Source organism: Rousettus aegyptiacus, unplaced genomic scaffold (genome assembly GCF_014176215.1).
Source record: "Rousettus aegyptiacus isolate mRouAeg1 unplaced genomic scaffold, mRouAeg1.p scaffold_m13_p_12, whole genome shotgun sequence".
NCBI classification, from domain to species: domain Eukaryota; kingdom Metazoa; phylum Chordata; class Mammalia; order Chiroptera; family Pteropodidae; genus Rousettus; species Rousettus aegyptiacus.
The window spans coordinates 9,247,818-9,262,213 of record NW_023416287.1 but is presented as its reverse complement, the minus strand read 5'-3'; the positions used below and the strand labels follow the sequence as shown (position 1 = coordinate 9,262,213).

At 51.4% G+C, this 14,396-nt stretch overlaps 1 protein-coding gene across 3 annotated transcripts in view; it reads right to left on the bottom strand.

The window, feature by feature from the left end:
- The window catches only part of SULF2 (sulfatase 2), a 104,376-nt gene extending 95,501 nt beyond the window's left edge, over positions 1 to 8,875 (bottom strand). Inside the window, exon 1 of one of the 3 annotated variants that reach the window (XM_016143704.2) lies at positions 8,457 to 8,875. The gene's annotated coding sequence lies outside the window, so the exon portion shown is untranslated. Of the gene's footprint in view, positions 1 to 7,808; positions 7,961 to 8,266 lie in introns of those variants that run through there. The other 2 variants (XM_016143707.2, XM_016143703.2) reach the window with 2 other exon arrangements.
- Between the last annotated feature and the right edge of the window lie 5,521 nt (positions 8,876 to 14,396).

The window sequence follows — 14,396 nt, the reverse complement described above, 5'->3', positions numbered from 1 at the left end:
CCGACCATCGGGAAAGCGAGGGGCGAGGGCAGAGTGGAGAACCTATGATCAGTGGGGATAAGGAGTCCAGTGTGTCCAGCTGTGGTTCACGGCTCCCCAATATTCAGATGATTATTCCTGGGTTGACAGGACTCCAACTTTGTTTAAAAGGTGGACCTTCCTCAGTTCTGGCAACGAACCGGCATTAATCTAAGCCCATGGTTCTCAGAGGGTGTTCTCAGGAATTTGGGAGGAATCTTTGGTTGTCACAGTGACTGCAGGGGGTGGGGGGTCCTCCTGGTATCTGGCGGGGGTGCTGGGTAATTTACAACTCTCCACATAGTGAAGAATCGCCCCATTTCCAGCACGGCCTTCTTATGTAGGTGACAAAGCTTGTACATCTGCCTGACCTTAGAAATCAACTCCACGTCACTTACGGACACTGAGGATGATCTGCATGCTTCTGCTCTACCCTGAATTTTCCAGGAACGCGACTGCTGGAAACTCTGGTAAATTGTTCACTATTTTGGAAAATCCCATCACTGATGCCAACACTGCTTGTACCGGGGCTGCCAAAACCACACATCCACATCCCACTGCACGCGGGGCGGTCGGATTTATGCGATGCTACACTGGTGGGAGCCTGTGACTGCTCCATTGTGTCTTCTGCTGTAGCTGTGCCTAAGCATTTATAGGCTGCAGTACATAGGTTGAATTACAAACCATTTCCCTTTAAATTACAGTCAGGGTGTTTTAGCAGTCAAAAAAATATGTGTAGATAGGTTACGTTATCTATGAATTTGTTTCAGGTAAACCTGACAAAGGTATTTGCTATAAGAAGAGTGTCTAATCTGCTAAGTTTGGGAGCCGCTGAGCTAATTCAAACAGGAAAAGCCCATTTCCCTTTGCCACTGTTTGGTTTAGAGTTGAGTACAAGATCCAGTCCTGAGCCGACCAGACGTAAAGAAAGTCTGCTGGGGTGGGAGTGTTCCTGGAAGGGTTTTGCTCTCTGATTAAAAGAGAAAGAGCAAAGAATCCTGCTCTTTATGCCCACTTTGCATTGGGATGTGATGTCTGGAGCTATGGCAGCCACCTTAGACCATGGCCGAAGTAAAACAGGAAGATCCTGGGTCCTCAGGGACATTATTGTACTGACAAACTGGCCCCTGGACTCTCCTGCTTCAGACTCTTGCTGTCTGAGAACTAAACGTCTCTACTGCGTAAGCTGCTCTCAGCCAAGAATTCTATTACTTACAGTGACTACATCTTGATTCACTCAAACGATGAGCATCCCAAGCCACTAAGAATCCTAGTAGGCTTTCCTGTTCTCTGAAAGGTCCAGACGAGTGGCCTGCATTCAGAAGTCTGTAGACAGTATCTCCGGAGCAGGCCAGAAACATAGCTTTTGGATGATCTGATTTTCATCAGAGTGTGAACATCTCCTAAACTTTTTAAAATTTCTTTTCCAAAAGCTCTCCTTTCCTGGCCACTGAGGTGGGTCAAGTCACCCACTGGGGCCCTGACTGGAAGCTAATAAGAAAGACTGTTGGCAATATTCTTAACACATCTGGCTTCCACCTGGTCAAACACATCTTGGGTACAGGCTCCTGGTCCCCGGGGATGGCCCTGCCCATTGACTCACACACAAGAGACTTGCTTGTGCCGACTCTTGAGTTTGGGATGGAACTGATCTAAGTTTCAAGCAGGGCCCAGGTGTGCAAAGCAGTGGGCCAGGCCTTTTATAAGATGGAGTTTGATGTCAGAGGCCAGGGCCACCTGGCGACGTGTGTTTTGGAATCATATTAAGAGACCGTGGAGAACTCAAAACAGTGGTAGTCTCTGGTTAGAAAGAATTCCACAAAGTCTGGGCTAGAGGAGAAGGTCTGAAGACTATGCCAACAGCTGTTCTACCAAGGAGACATCGTGCTGCCCGCAAGGCCCAAGATCCTGCATGACCTTAAGCGATTTCCCAGAGGCATGTGTTGCAGAGTGATGCGTACTTAATTTAGTCTGCTAATCACTGAGCAATAAGGAGATGGACAAGGGGAGGCTCAGCCTGAGCCTTCAGGAATTTCTCAGAAGCGTCATAAAGAGGTGCACACGTGGGATGTGCTAAAAATATTCATCAAATAGACATATGACAGGTTGGGGTTGGGGAGGGAGGAAGGATAAAATACATTCTCCCCAGAGGATCGTATCCAGTCCCAAAATAACATGTATGAGCCGATGACTCCCAAATTTAGGTTGCCAGGCCCATCCAGCTCCAGACTTGTGTATTTGGCACCCACTGGACTATCACACACCCAGGTTGAGTGTCATCACAAACCTAACCTTTCTACAACTAAATTCTGGACCCTCCTCCTACGCCCCCAACCATCTCTCCCAGTCTTCCCTATTTAGGACTCACCATACACCAGGGAGTCATCTCTGACTCCCTGGCACTAGGACATTTGCTGGGGTGCCTGTCCCATACTGCTAGGGTGTTTAGCAGCATCCCTGGCCTCTACCCACTAGATGCCGGCAGCACTTCCTTCCCCAGTTGTGACAACCATAAATGCCTCCAAACGTTGCTAAATGTCCTCTGGGAGGTAAAGTCACTGTGGTGGAGAACCATGCTCTTTCCCTCATTGTGAATATTCAATCCACCAGCAAGTTCGGCTAGTTCTGCGTCCGGTCCACCCATGCCACTCCATCTCCATCAGTACCACCAGCATCCAGGTCAATATCAGCTCCCCATCCTCATGTTCTGGGTTCCACTTGCAAAGCCCCCTCTCAGTGTAGCCACTGAGACCTTTTTAAAGCACAAATCATGTCATCCCTGGCTTAAAACTCTCCGATGATTTTCCATTTCATTTGAAATAAAATCTCAGTTTCTTGCAGCTGGCATTTCTCACCGCACACCTCATTTACTGTCCTCCTTGCTAATTTGCTACCCTTCACCCACTGGACTTCTGTTTGTTTTGAACAGGTGTCTCAGATGGGCCACTCCTCTCCACCTCCAGGCCTCTGCACTGGCTCACCCCTCTACCTGGAATGCCCCTCCCCCACACCTTCCCAAGGCCAGCTCATTCTCAACACTTAGGTCACAGCTCAATGGTCACAACCTCAGGCCTCCCCTGACCACTTGCCAAAAATTCGGCCCCCACCTCTACCTCATCACGCACTCCTTTCCCAACACAGCAGTATTTTGTTTTCACATAGAACTTGTCACTCTCCCAAAGAGCCTCCTTTGTGGCGTTGTTCGCTGGTGTATTATTTGCTTCCCCACTTTGAAATGTAAGTTCCATGAAAGCAGGGTTCTCTCCTGTTCACCCCGGTGCCTAACATGGTGCCTGGCGCACAGTAGCTGCTCAATAAACATGCACGCACTGACAAAGAAAAGGAATGTCGTCTTATTCTGTACCGTTTCTCCAACACCTTTACATCCTTGAGCTCATTTAGAGCCGTTCCAGTGCCTACTGGCAGCCAATGCATCAGGCAGGAAGACACACACCCCCCTTCCCAGCCCTCCCCGCTGATGTGGAACATTTGGGGGCACTGCAGTTCACGCCCCAGCATCCAGGGCCCTCCCTGGGAGCTCGATTCAATAGGGTCTGGACTTTGCATTTTTTTAAACAAATACCTTCAGATTTTTCTCACGGTGGAAGGTTGGGCAAATACTGCCCCCAACTACCAGAAAGCACAGAATCGAGGCCAGCCTGCACATTTCTGACACCAAGGCAGAAAAGTCAGGCATCCCAGTGGAGAGAAAGGAGAAGCTGCCCACCCAGCAGCTGTTTCCATGGTCCTCACCTCGACCAAAATGGTGACAGTTCCAGCTGAGCACCGTATCTCAGATGGGTGCCCTGTCCCCTTGCCTGTCATAGGCATTGGTGATTAGCCTCCCTAGGAAGCAGGTTGCCTTTCACTGGTATCAGTTGGTCTGGCCCCAGCTCCAGGGGTGGGTCTGGAAGCCTGGCCCAAGCCCACTGTTGGGGGCTCATTCTCTTGGCCAGTGATTGGTTTGGAGCAAATGAAATACAACAGTCCAATCAGATGGACGCTGGGGGCTTGGGCGGGCAGTACAAGAGGCTTGCTCTTTCCTGCTGGCCTTAAACCAGAGAGGACAGCTCTGCAACAGCCCGCTCCACACCTCAGTCACGATAACCACCAGTGTTTACTGAGGGCTTGCCTGTGTCAGATGCGATGCTAAGCACTTGACATTGATAAGCTCATTTCGTTTTTTACCACGAACAAGGAGATAGGTGCTACGCTCATCCTTTGCCAGATGAGAACACTGGGGCACAGAAAGGTTAAGTAATGCTCCCCAGATCACAGTGCCGGGCAGGCAGCCAGGCAGTCTGGTTCTCCTAATTGCGGTGCCTGAGCCTGCCCACTTCTCAGAGCTGGAGAGAGAAACCAGCCCCGTGGAAGGAAGAGCAGATGTGGAGAACAACAGACTTTCATTAAAAAATTCTGAGCCCTGACTCGAGCTGTGCCTGAAGCTAGAGTTACCTTAGCGTTGTTTAGTTATGTAAGCCAAGAAGTCCCCTTCTTTTCTCCTTATGCTAGTTCAGATTTTTTTTCTTTCTGTTGCTTACAAGAATTCTGATTACTCTACAGCCTATTTCTAGGAAAATAACCCTGATATTCCATTTGCAACTTGCACACAGCAGCTGCTCAGTAAACAGCAGCAGGTGTGGGCGAAGCCTGCTCTCCCTTCTCATGAACTGCTGGGTCCGTGACCCTACTGCCCAACTGCGGCCAGCCCAACGCCTCTTCCCCTTTCGCTTCCAAGTGAGGCCTAGTTCCCTAGCAACCGCCCCAATTAGGCAATCATGCCATTTATCAGGATGCCAATTAATTATAATGATCTTCCAATTACATAGCGCCTTGAATCTGGATCAGGGGCTTTGCAGATTTCCCACCAGGACCCAACACAAGGAGGCTCGTGGAAGGCAGGCCCAGGTGAGGCCTCCCTCACCCGCAGGTCAGCATGGAGAGGCTCCACCTTCCATGTCTATACTGGGTGCACAGGGCCCAGGCCCGAAATAAAGTGCTCTGGTCTCCAGGGTCACCTCACCTCTTCAGGGACAGGCCAATGCGACTCCATCATCAACCACAAGAGGGCTGCATGCCCGCACCCTCTTGCCTTGTGCTTTCAGTGGGAGCAAAGCTTCATTTCAGACCTTAAGGCTTTTTTTTTTTCTGGCAGCCACATGTGACATTTCCCTTTGCATCTTGACCGGGGGACTGTGTGTATGCACTCGCGGGGAGAGGCAAGTGCACATCTGCTCTAGGGCAGGAACCCCCCCCCCCCCCGCCCCGCCACCCGCCTCCCATCCCCAAATGGTGGAGGTTTCTGGAGAGAAGTGGGATTACTGAAGAGCTTCTGCCTTTCAGAGTTTTGTCTGAATGCATTTTCTTCTGCTGTACATGTGTTTCTTCTACACTTGGAAAAAAAGGTCAAGGTTGCAGAGGGAGGAGAGGGCACCCGGGCAGAGTGAACTCTGGAGCCCTGGGGCCTCGCGAATTCCCTGCCCTAACACTGATCAGCTGTGGACCAGCCACGATCCTCTCTGCGCTTGCTCCCTCATCTTTGACAACAAAGGAGCCACCTCATAGGCTTTTGTATGGACTAAATGAGTCGTGCGGAAGGGCTTAGAACAGTGCTTGGTCCAAAAGACACTACATCAGTGTGATCTATCACCTTAAATCTAGACTAAGCCCTTCAACCACAAGCTGCTCAGAAATGCTGGCATTCTTCGGCAGGACAGACTCTTGGTCTCTCTCTAAGCGGACTAAGTCTAAGAACGGACTTGACAGAGTAGGGTATATTACCTGTTTGCCTAACTCAGGAGACCAGAAGCTGCCGCCCGAGGCAAGTCCAAACAGATAAAGTGAACACATCCAGGAAAAGGAAGAGGGAAATATTATCCTCCAAACACAAGGCGCACTTCAAGTCTCACGGTGTGCGATCGCACATCAGCCAGGTCCTCAGGGTGGCAGCCGAACAGAGCCGTTGGGTGGGGGACACACACACAGCCTCACACTCAGCCACGCTGTCTTCCTTCAAGCCCAGCTTTTTTATAATCAACTCATCATCATTCAACTCTTAAGTTTGAAAACCTAACATGTTATTAGGGTTTTAGAAAAAGCCATAAATTCAAACAAAAAACCCCAATAAACATACACCAAGCCCAAAGCCCAAACCCACACTGACCCTCAGCTGAGCAGTGAGACCAATATCATGTACTTATGTACATAAACTTGGCCCAAGGAAGGCAGATCCTTTATGTGCAAATGTCAACGTGCCATCGGCCAAGATCGCTACCACGGCTCTTTCAGCTGCTTATTACGACACTAAATTACACACCGGAACAGGCTGTTCTGATGAGCTTTTTCTTTTCCATGACGTGGACAAGCAAAGCCGGGAGAACCTCTCTTACAAGGTGAGTGGTCTTCAGCCCATCCTCCTCACCCCCTTTCTCTATGTAACAAATGGCTTCAATTTAATTACAACCCTCCAGTGGTTCTGTAATGGGTAGCGGAGACGCAGTGAGAAATGCCCTTCGCCGTGAACTACGGAGTGAGATAAGAGTAACTTCCTGCTCCAGGGAGACCCCAGAAGTCCTCCAGGGGAAGTCCACCTTACCTGCTTCCACGTCCCCCCAGAGAACCTGCCTGTTCAGGAGCAGCCTCCCTTCTCTGCCCCAGGGAGGGAGACGGCACTGTGGGAGAGGCCGGGGACAGATGGAGAGGGGAGAGGGTGGGTGTCCCGACATGCACAGATGTGCAAATACCCAGATTCGAACGTAAGCTGAATGTAATTACTTGGTTAATTAAATATTGACTTTAAACTGGAAAAGTGATTAAAACAAGCTGCAGGAAAGACTGTGGGGGGAGGCAGGGAATGAATCTGAACTTTCAGAAAGGGGAAGAGGAGGAAGGGGACTTGTCAACAGGAAGGTCTGCACTGTCCCACTGTGTGCAGGCACCTACTGTGTGCAGCACTAAGTGGCCTTCAGTCTCTGGGCAGGTAGGGAATTTCAGACAGAGATCACTGTGCCAAACTAGAATATGTGGGAGTCTCCTAATTGTTTCCTCCCTAAGACGCCATCTCTTTCCCAGGCTGCCCTCAAGGGGGACTGGGAGCTTCTGGGGTCTCCCGTGCGATCTAGCTGCAGGCCCGGCACCACGAGGTGCTCCATTAATGTTAGTAGAATGAATGAATGAATGAACTACTACAAAGAACATTTTCTTTTTAAAGTGCACTCTTAGAAATCGCTGCCAAACTTCTGAAATCCTCAGGAGACCCATGAGGGGAGCATCCCTCTGCGAGGTTTTGCGAACTGGTTCTGACCCAGCCTGGGATAAAGTTTGCCTTTTTAATTGTTTTGCCCTTTCAGTATCTGCGAGTTCCCAGTCACTCCGAAGCTCTCGTCCACCGCTTTCCTGTGTCCTGCCCCACGTGGTCTGGCTTCTAGACGGTCTGTTGGGTCTAAACTCAAAGGGGTCAAGGAGGCCATCCCCCTGTGACCGGCGGGTCCAGACGCGCTTTCCTGGGTTCTCCAGGACTCCGCGCGGCGCGTCCACAAGTCAGGGGCGCGGTGGGGAGTACCCACTCCGCCAGCGGGGTCAAACGGGTCATTCCCCTGCGTCTGGCTGGCGCTGGAGCCTCCCGCCCGCCCGCCGTGTCCAACCTCCGCGCGCTGGGCTGGGGCCGGAGCCGGGCGGTCGGGACCGGCTCCGACTCACCTGGGCGGTGCTCGCGGCCGCGCTCACCCCGGGGCAGGCTCCGGCCCCAGGGAGCCCCCGCCCCACCCACCTGGCCCCGGCACCCTACTCACCAGCGCGCACGGCCCTGGCTGCCTCACCCGGCGCCGGGCGCTGCCGCCACTGCCGCAGCCCTACCGGGCCGCGGGGTACAGGGGACTCCGCGCCGCCGCCGCTGCTGCCGCCGCCGCGGCTGCTGCATCCCCGGCGAGTGAGGCGGCTGCTGCTGCTCCTCCTCCCCGCCCTCCGCCTCCTCCCGCCCCTCCGCCGCCGCCGCCCCCAGCCCCCGCCCCGGCGCGCCGCCCTCGCCAAAGTCCGGGTCCGCGCCCCTCCTGGGCCAGTCTCACTCGCCCCAGCCGGCCAGCCGCGCTGCTGGAGCCAGCCCCTTGGCACGGCGCGGTCCGGCCCCCCGCCCGCCTGTCTGCCTGCCGGCCCCCGCGCGGGGGAGGCGAGCGCGCGCCGGGGCGGGGAGCGCCGAGCCGCGGGCGGCACGGGCGGGGAACCCCGCGCCCCCCGCGCGCGAGCCCTTTACCTCTGGCTGGAGGCACGCGCGGCCTGGCCCTGCCGCTCTCTGCGCTCGGCCCGGGCCCCCAAGTCCGGACGGGGCAGCAGCGGAGAGCTGGGGTCGGGGCAGCGCCCGGCCTCCCGAAGCCGCGGGACCCGGCTGGCCGCGCTCCCGGCGCCGAGCGCGCACCCTCGCCGGGACACAGACGCACACTCACCCGACACACTCGCTCCTGCTCGCCGTCGGCGGAGAGTTAAAACAGCTGTGGGGTTCGCCCAGGAGCTGGAAATGAGGGAGGGACGCGAGCCAGAACCGTGCGTGCGAGTGTGTGCGTGCAACACACAAACGAGGGGGAGCATCTCTAATAAATCAGTTATCGCAATAAAGTCAGGAGGATCATCGATCAGGTCCACTTGGCTGGGAACGAAGAGAATCCTGGCCTCTTTTCCGCTTTCTTTTTCTTCTCTCTCTGAGCTGGAAGGAGCCAAGTGTTCCGCGGAGCTTGCGAGAGGCCGGGCCGGGCGCTCTCCTCGTAATGACACGTTAATAAATGTTTTCTTTTATCTGCTTTCACAAGGGCTCGCCTGGGTCTGCAAACACCCACCGCCTTTGCCGAAAGCCCCGCGCTTGCCTCTAGGCACACTTGCCTTTGCACACGCGGGCTGGAGCCCGGCCCGCAGCTATATCGCACGGTGAACTGCCCACGCGCCACGACCTGCCCACGCGCCCAGGAAGCTCCCCGAGACATTAACTTGAGCTTAAGTGAAAATAGCTGCGTTTGCCCAGAAATGGTCCGGGAACGGGAAAGAAAGGAGAAACGGGGTTCTTCTGAACGAAGAGAAATTCGACTCAAGGTGGTGCTGTCTACCGCCGTTTTCCACTGTCCCCTGAGCCACAGAAGAGGCCGGAGGGGGACGGGGCTGCAGACAGGGGTGGACAAAGAGCCAGCAGAGAACCAACTAGTAGCTGCAGAAAACAGCTGTGTTGCTCAGTGACTTTGCCGTAGTAAATTTACTGGCAGGAGGTAGTTACTTATTTAAATCTAATAATCTTACAAGGTAAGTAGTAGGATTATAAATACGGGGACAAAGTCACTGAGAGGTTGTGTAACTGGCTCAAAGTCACAAAACTAAGTGGTGGACCTAGGACTTGAACCCAAGAAATTCGGCTCCAGAGTTCTTAATCCCAGGCCACTGTTACTTTTTCAGACCAAGAGATCCGTAGTGTTGTCCTTTTTCATGCTAGTTAGGGTTGTCACGTTTAGTAAAAAAAAATGGACAGTGGCCCATGGGGATATTCTTACACTGAAAAATGCTTTGCTGTTTATGTGGAATGCAAATTGGGTGTCCTGGCTCAGTGGAGGGTGGGGTGGGGTGGTGAGTTTGGCTCTAGACTCTCCCCACCCTAATCTCCCTCCCCGCTACCCCCTCTCCCCAATCAGTTTAGTCTAAACAGATCAGAAGAATCTGGCGCTTTTCCAAGTTTAGATTTTGGTGCTCACCTTTGGCACCAGTGAGCTTGCTGACCACCTGTCTTGCATTAGCCTTGGAACCAAACGTCAGGCTTACTTCACCATCACGGACCCAAAAATAACGGGGACCCCTCCCCTTCTGCCGCAGCTCTGGAGGGAAGGGCATGTTGCCTGCTGTATGGCCTCTAGTGCAGAGCTGCCCAGTAGGCGTATAAGACGGGCCATGTATGTAATTTAAAATTTTCTAGTAGTTTCAGTCGACAGGAAAAAGAAACAGGTGAAATTAATTTTAATAATATGGTTTATTTAAACTTGTGCATCCAAATATTACATCAACATGTAATCAAGATAAAAAATTGTTACTGAACTATTTTATTCTTTTTTTCTAATCCTTTGGAAGCTGGCGTGTATTTTATACTTACAACATTTCCCAATTCCGACCGACCACACGGGGCTATGGGTTCCCATCCTGGATAACGCAGCTCTGGCAGGTTCCATGGTCCACTGCTGAGTGTTTTCACCAGGTTACTGCATGTAATCAAGCCTCTTAACAGTGTTTCAAGAAAATTGAGAAAGGTAAAGGGATTGATCACGGCATAAAGTCAGCAAGTGGGAATTTAAACTACATGCAGCCGTGCCGGCCTTTGGGACACGTATACCCTGCAGCAACAGTTTTCCAGTTGGGTCCTCAGAGCCCCATGGGGGTGCCATCGGGGCCTGGGGTACAGGAGGGAGGTGAGATCTGCCTTTTGTCTGCTTTTTATGTTGGGTTCTGAAGAATATTTCAGAGGTGGGGGAATTTCCACCGTATACAAGCTCAAAAGCACTGCCTTCCTTCAGGCTTCAAGTTCATGAACATGACTCTCTCCTCCCTAAATGGTCTGCCTACAATTTCCTCCTCCATTCTTCTCTGCTCATCAGGGAACCGTAGTAATGGAGGGGCTGTGCTGGGGGCTAAGAAGGTGTCATTATCTTTTTGGATATTCTTTCCACTGTTGCCGTACAAAGACCAAACACCGTGATGTCTGTAAACATCATGATGTCTGTGTTTTGCCTCTTGTCCTTTGATAGAGGGTTGATGACAGACAGATCTTGTGCCTCTTTGTGTATACCTGCGTGTGCACACACACCTGTGTATGAGTATGCAAACACGTGGGTGTGTTCACTGTGAATGGCGTTTCAGGTCAGGCCTTACTCGCTCAGTCATTCACTAGGTGGGAGGGGCGGCAAAGCGCCCTCTGACCATGTTTCTTTCCCATAATTCACAGCAAACTCCATGGTCCTCTGTGTCGAGGCCTTGGCCTAAATTTTCCAGGTTCCTTCCAGGCAGATGAGGACTCCTGGCCCCATTGTGGAGCACAGTGTCTGCCTGGGAGACTTGAGATACCTCAGGGGCTCAGATGTCCCCAGCCTGTGAAGTCACTCAGCCATGACTAGGTCGGGCCTAGGTGGGCACTCAGCAGAATTTTTAGGATCCTCCCACCCTCCTGACTCTCCAGCCCCTGTCTATCTCCAACCACCCCATCTAGGACAGCCTTTCTCTTCCTGTGTGCCTTATCACCCTGATGCATCTCGCCAGGATTGTCCTGCTTGGATACTGGGTCTTTTAGGCTCCTGCCACTCACTCCCGACTCATCACCTCCTTGTTGGTTTAACCTGGAGAAGACCTTTCTCTTCACACCTATGCGCCTCATTTCCTCTTCCTTTAAGTCCACTGGCGGGCCTCTGTGCAGAGTGCCCGTCTGGTCTGTCTACCTTGCAAAGCCAGACTGCCGTTCTATTTCCTTGATTCCTATGTGACAAGTAAACAAATAAACAAACCACTCCTGCCATGTGTTTCTTTATCTCCATCAGGAGGCCGAAACTCAACGTGATTGTCCGAGCATGTCTGGCTGTATTTGGGTTGGAATAGATGAGATTTTATGAGGGTTGTTAGAGTCAAGCTTTTTAACAGGTCTCGAACAAATTGACACGTGAAGGAGAAACGTTAAGGTAGAAACATGGCTGCACACAGGCTTGGAAACGTGAGCCACGGAACTGGGGCACAGGTGGCTTTAATAACTCACACGAGTTTGGCTGTAACTTGCTTCTTTGTACAAACGCAGAAGAGGCTGCAGTCACCCCCAGGGGGCTGGGATCAAACTTCTCAGTTCCTGAATGGGGACAGTTTTGCATGGGTTTTAAAATACAAATCTCGGAATCATCCATAACATTATACATTTGTGGTTAATTCTGCTGAGTTTTCACTTAGACCCAGCTGTCTTGTCGGTAGAAATGCAAGTCCATTAGGGAAAAACTGTTTATACTTCTTGAGATATTGTGATAATGAAAAACAGCACCATAAACCCCTATTAAGTCAAAAGAACATTAATTGTGTTTCACGCTGCCTCCCCGGGCCGGCACGCTGACATAGACATGTTTTCCTTCAGCAAAACAGGGCCTGTCTTTGCAGCGCGGTCCCCGGCTCCCCCCCTTAATTACACGTAATTGTAGAGTCTAATTTATTTTAACGCCCGACGCCTAAAAGTGCGCATTCATGAATCAAGGGTTAGATTGTGAGGTAGGAGAATTTATGAATGCGTATAATTGCAGTCTCCCAGGGGTTGCTTATGAGTGATCTCGAACATCCAGGATGTTTATTCTGAATTCTTACAAATAAAAAGACAGTCGGGCTGCCTCCAGTTAGGAACACAAATAACAGTGACAATTTGTCTAGTTCCTTAACCATTCGTCGATAGCGATCTTTTGGATAAGCGGACAAGAGAGATTGAACGCGTGGATTTGGCCGGGTGGTGGCACAGACACAAGCAGCTTTGGTGCACGTGTGACTGAGTATTCCGGTGAGCAAGGGGACCCCGGCAGCATGGCCGCAGGTCTCCGTGGAGACCGCGGAGCTCCTGCATCTTTGGTGGGTGATGGTTTTCTCAAAGGGAAAAGCAGGACCCATCTGACCACATGTGCGGTTCGATCTGGTCTGTGACGGCACACCTGTTCCACAAGTGCCTTCCAGAGAAATCTCTTTGGCGCTTTGATTATAATTAATCAGTGATGGTTAATGGCAGTGGGGATTTAGCAAAATTGCAATGATGACTTAGTGCTTCTGCTGGGTGGAAGGTCTAACCAACCCGCACTCCGCTCCCGCTGGCTAGTGTCTCCTTAGCCGACCTCCCCTGGTCTCAGTTTCCTCATCTTACAGATGGGGATAACAATTAGGACACTGCAGATCGTCATGTGGATTAAGTGAGGTTAATGAAAGTAAAAAGCATGCAGGGTGCCTGGCTGGAAGGTGCACAATGAGTGCTCAACGAATCAGAAATGAACACGTGATATCACAGGCCTCTAGAGAGACTCCTCCGTCTGCAAAAACTGACTGTGAAAATCCACGGCAGTTGCTGTGATGAGGCCAAAGCAAACCAGATGATGCTATTCCCGAGCCTAAAACCCCCTTCTCTTAAGAGGAAAAATCCACATTCCTGAGCAGGACCATGAGGTCTACATGGTCCCGACTCTGTCCATCTCTTCAACATCTTTCTCTGCTTCTATTTTTATTATGAAAATTTCAAAAGAAAAATTTAAAAAAATAGTACGGTGGATTTGTTATACCTCCCACCTAGAGTCAACAGTTGTTACTATGTTCCCATGTGTGCTTTACACGTTGCCGAATCATTTGGAAAGAAGTTGCAGACGTCACGGTACACCACCCTTCAGGACTTGAGTGGGCATCTCCTAAGAGCCTGTTCTCCCCAATGACCTCTGCGTCCTTATCATACCTAATGAACGCTAATTCCATAATCGCTCCCCAGCTTGCTCACATTAACGAAGCCAAGGGTGTCTTTCTCTTTGTTTCTTAAGCCCTTTTCTGCCTCAGGGCCTTTGCACTTGCTATACCCGCTCACTGCAATACTCCTTCTCTAGATTTTGCTCATCATCATTCAGATTTCAGCTCAAATGTCACCTCCTGAGAGTTCTCCACTGTGTGTTTCACCTGCAGATGTTCCCTGAGCTCCCTTACCTTCGACCGTCCCTCCCATTTTATTGCCTTCCTATAACATGCCACTATAGGACATTATTTTTATTCCGTGTCTGTGACCATGGTCTCCTTTCCCCTCCCCACCTCCACCCCACACTAGCAACAGGAGAACAGGGGCTGTGTCTGGTTTGTTCACTGTTTTAGCCCAGTGCCCAGAACAGTGTCTAGTACAGTTGGTATTCAGCATGTGCTTGTTAAACAAATCGATGTCCCCGAGTGTGACGTTTTCAAACAGAAGAGGTGGCAAAATGGAGTGACTGGGACCCCAGTATTTAGAGACAAATCTGCAACATTCCACCCCAGTTCTACTACTCACCAGCTGTGTGTCGCCATGGGCATTATGTCTCTTAAACTCCTCTGCCAAATGGGGACAATGACAATCACCTCTACTTCCTAGGGTTGTCGTGAGTTATTAATGAGTTTATATACAAAGTGCTAAGGACAGTGCCTGGCACATAACCAGCAGCTTTCCTTGTGCACTTACAATTACTGTTAAGTCGGTTGGCTGGAGGCCCGTGATTTTAAGCACCATTGGCCACTCACAGGCTCACACAGAAACGGTCTCCAAGTACAACGCCCCGCAGAAAACTTCTTGGAAGGGCTGATGCGACCACACCGTTGGCCACATGCTGCCCTGTGAAAGGCCAGCCAGGTCA